Genomic DNA, 4,922 nt, shown 5'->3' on the forward strand with positions numbered 1-4,922 from the left:
TAACATAGAAATCACACTTGGAAAGGGTGGACAATTAGTTAGAGCAGCGGGTGCTGTAGCGAAACTGATTGCAAAAGAGGGGAAATCGGCCACATTAAAATTACCTTCTGGGGAGGTCCGTTTGATATCCAAAAACTGCTCAGCAACAGTCGGACAAGTGGGGAATGTTGGGGCGAACCAGAAACGAATCTCAGTAGCGTCCTTCTTTGACAAGAAACCACTGATCTTTGACTTTGAAGTCATTTCATTCTCGTTCAGTAATTATCTGATAAAATCTTTTCACCAGTCGCTTTGCTACCATGTATTAAGGGATCATCTATTTTTTCATCATTGTTGTTTCATATTGATTTTGTTCGTTTCAATGAATTTTGTGTATCAACCCATCCAATTGGTATCTTCACATCTTGATCCAAATTACCTTTTGTGATATGATATTCGCTGAACATATGAAATGCATAACCTTGGAATTTTTTTAGTGGCAGAATTTGATTATGACTTCTTTTGGGACGAGTGAAATTTGAAGATGACCTTAAAGGAGTGGCACAGAAGTGCCTAACTTGATATATTGATTTAGTGCACAAAAGTTGTAATAACCCGAAATTTTGTAAATTTAAAAGTAGTTAAAAAAATGCGTTTGAAGTCTATACTTAAATTAAACTAGTGGTCTCGGTGATTAGAAAATTTGTGTGTCGGATTAGTAGGAAATAATTTGATTAGAAATGTGTTTATATTAGTTTTAATAGGCAAAAATTTAAGTAGTGGGGTGTTGGATTTTAGAAAGAAAAGAAGAGAGTGAATTAAAGGAATAGAAAAAGAAATTGGAAATGGGAGTTTATCTTCACTCTTCCGCTTGCGAGAACCTTCTATATTCTTTCACTCCTACATTTTCTTTCACAAATATACACACACAAGGAAAAAAAACACAGACCCTCCACTGGCGTCGCCACGTCTCCGTCGACCACCGCCATACGTCGAAGGTGGCGTCCTTTATCGTTCCCCCCTCTCCGTCTCTGATACATAATTCTCTCTGCACACGCTGGTGCACTTTTTATTAGCACTATAAATACTTGCAAGTATACAGAGTAGGAATAATATAGCTAAAGGTTAGTACCAGATATCGATCACGGGGAAAATAAACACAGACCGTCTATCATCTACAAAGCTCAATTACTATTTGGAAAACTAAAAGTTTTTGAGAATTTTTTAAAACAAAGAACCTTTGAAAGCAAAGAAAGAACTAATTGCAAATAAATCATGGAGATAAAAGTATAGAGATAAGGGAATTTCAGGGATGTGCTTTCACAATTATGATTATACAAATTCCAACTACAACACCTTAGCACAGTTCTTACTTTGATAGAACGAGTCACCTAATTTATGCTCATGCGATACAAACGTTGACTACAAACATTAGGGTTGTCAATCCTAAATACGTAACTCCTAAAAGCTCCTAAGACCCTTAAAAAGTCCTCACTCTCAATTAACAGTGTCGTTTTAAAGGAAGCTAATTGTAGTGTCTATTAAGTGGATCTAACTCGCCAACCTCTTCTCACGATTATGTAGCAAGTTATATTAAATCATTACTGAATGTGTCACTCAAGCGTGAAGCATTATCCATTAACTTAAGGAAGAACCAAAGTAAGAACAAACAGGTGCTAAATAGAAATAGGAATTGTATAAATCAATAAAAGTTTCTAACACATCCCTAGAATCCTATGAGATTAGTTACACATGATAGAATAAGCTAAAAACATAGATTGAAGGGAAGACAATGAAAGCATAAGAACTAAAGCAATAAAACCCAAAGGTTGAATCCTTTTAGCCTTGATGATCTTGATTCCTTCTTCAACTCCTTGCACAATGAAGCACTCTAATTTTTAAACTCTGGAAATATTTGGCGAAGAGAAGATCTATTTTTGATGAAGCTTTGGGGGTATTTATAGGGGAAAATCGTCCATTCTCAGATAAAGAAATTGATTGCAAAATATAGTAAATCTTGGAGAGAAAGTAGGGCAAATTCTGCTCGCCGCTATTTCCCAGTGGGCCGCTGCACCTTGGCCAGCGGTCACTGTGGTTTGGTCTGAGGCTTCTGTCTCTTGGCTGGCGCCGCTGCACTTATTTTTGAGAACGCTAGTCATAATCTCGTAACTCTCTGGACTCTCGGTAGCGGTCTCCACGCATTCTCCAGCGGTCGCTGGGCGTGTCTTGACTTCATGCACAACTTTCCCGGAGCGGGCCGCTACTGGCTTAGCGGTCGTTGGGAGCCAGCGGTCGCCGGCATTGTTGCAACGGACCGCTGGACATCTAGAACAACTCCAGATTTCCAACTTCGCGTTATGACTCTCTTTTTAGGCTCAAATATGCACATTTCTCACAAAACATGTCAAAATACCAAAATAGATAAAATATGCAAATAATAGACATGTAATGCAACTTTGACATTGAAAACGGACCAAAAGATGGCCTTAAAACCGTGTAAAATCCGAGCGTATCACACGCCCACGCACATTTCCATGGTTGTCCAACCGATTCTTCTGCCACCACAACTGATTCTGTCATCACCATTGCCGGTTTCTAAAACTCCAGGATAGACTTGTCTTCTCTTTGTGTAGGCAAGTCCCTTGCACCTCTATTTTGTCCAATTTCTTCAAGTTAAAGCTAGGGTTCTCAATCTAATTTTCCCAAATTGAAATTTAAGCAAATTAAGTGATAAACTAAGTTGTTAATAGTTAAGTGCTTTTTTTTAATATAGTTGGAGAAGTGAATTAGAAGGAAATTTTATCTTGATGTGTGAATGTAGGGAAAGCATAGAATTCTTCTTTTTTGTTTCAGAAATTAATTATGCTTCTTGATAAGTCATTAAAATTTCATAGTTAACCATAATTTGCACCTTTATAAAGAGGAAATGTGTATTCTTGGCATGGGAAGGTTTGGGACAGCCCATAAACAACATAGAATTTGGAGGAGTTTTACATATTTTTTTATTAAAGATGTTCACCATAAGCTTTTCAGGTTATATTCTAAATGTTCGGAATAAGGTTGGTGGATTAATTTGAGTCTTTATGCTAGATCATGGTAATTAATTTGGAAGAAATATAAAATTCTCTGTAATAAGCTAAAATATGTTAGTTGATGAAAGTAATTGAAAACAGAACTTGTTATAAATCATTGTTGGTAGTGTTGGTGATAAAAGTTTATATAATTGAAGGGAATAAAGGGAATTCTTCCCTGAGAGATAGCAATGAGAAAGCGAAGGATACCTGATTCCAGGATGACATTCTCGGTTTTAAGGTCTTATTTCTACATTAGGTCTTAATTCTTGAATTAAGTCTATTTGATTTTATATAGAATATTGTGTGTTAATCGGTGATACTTTATGTGATTTGTATATGTTGCTTACAGCGTGAAATATGAGAATTTTGGATATATGATGGTTAGAATTGGAATCTATCAGTTTATTTGACAAGATACACTGTGAAAAGAAATTGCAAATCTCTTATGATAACTCTCGGTCTTCTGGATAACCGAAGTGAGGATCGTTTGTCTGATCTGAAATCAGATCTTTCTGATTATTGTCTGCACCCTAGATGGATGGTCTGTGTGGATTCTTTGATACTCTCGGATTTTGCACTCTTTTAAGGCCATTATTTGGTCCGTTTTGAGTGTCAAAATTGCATTACGTGTCAATTATTTGCATATTTTATTCATTTTGGTATTTTGACGTGTTTTGTGAGAAATATGCTAAATAAAGCAAAAAAATGGCATAGAAAGGTCAAAATTCGGAAGCAGAACTGAAGCGCAACCCAGAGGCCCGTTGTACCCAATGCAGCGGTCGCTAAACCGAGTACAAACAGTTCTGGAGCTGACCAGCGGCCAACTGGGCAAGGTCGCACACGATAGCCTATTTTCAAACTAATTTTTCCGGCGATTCTGAAGTCCGATCAGGGCGTGCTATATACCATTCTCTTCGTCTTTTAAATAGCTTCGCATTGGTACTAATATCATCTCAATCGGAGTTTTTTTGGAGAAAGTTATGGCAATTCTACCAAAGTCGCGCAAGGCTGTCAAGTGCTGGCGGGAATTTAAGGAAGGAAATAAACTATTACCTTGTTAAGCCAAATCTTTTCCTTAACCTATGGAGAACGAAAATTCCATATTTTCTATTACTTGGAGGACACCTTTTACCAAGGTTAAACCTTTTTCAAGCCTATATATACCATATAACCTAATTCATAATATTCACCCATCCATAGCCCCCAAAAGGGGAGCCTCCAAGGCTCCTCCCTCCATTCTCCATAACCTAATTCTTCCATCATTCTTGAGATTGAAGCAAGGCAAGAGGAGCATGAAGACATCAACATTCAACCTTGGGTTTTGTATGTTTATTTCATGTCTCGTACTTTAATTATTGTTTTAGTTCATCTACAGATGGATTGCTAAACAACAGAATTTTGAGGTTTGATAGTAATTGACTTTTATGTAGTTCTTTTTATGTTTAATGTTCATAACTCGTTTCCACTTGACTTTTCTTGAGTTTTTGTTTGACTAATTGGTCGGTACCTTGATTATTGTCAATCTTTGATCGGTGATAGCTTTGATTGGTTTATCTTATATGTTAATACAATAATTATGACACGAGTATTGATGCATGATAGGGATAAATCGTGGTAAAATTGAGTCGGGTGAACGTAGAACTAATTAGAGTGAAAGCATTATCCTTGAAATCCTTTATTTCATTCTTATTTTCCTAACTTCTAATTTGCTTTATTTCTTTTATTTTATTTATTTTTGTTCAGTTTCTTCATTCAAAACTCAAAACTCTTGTTCTCTATAAGTATTTGACGCTTAGTACATGATAGCCAGTTGCAATTATATTCCCTGTGTTCGATATCCCCAGAGGGTACTGACCCATTCTCTCCTTG

This window comes from Salvia splendens, chromosome 11 (assembly GCF_004379255.2).
Source record: "Salvia splendens isolate huo1 chromosome 11, SspV2, whole genome shotgun sequence".
NCBI lineage: Eukaryota > Viridiplantae > Streptophyta > Magnoliopsida > Lamiales > Lamiaceae > Salvia > Salvia splendens.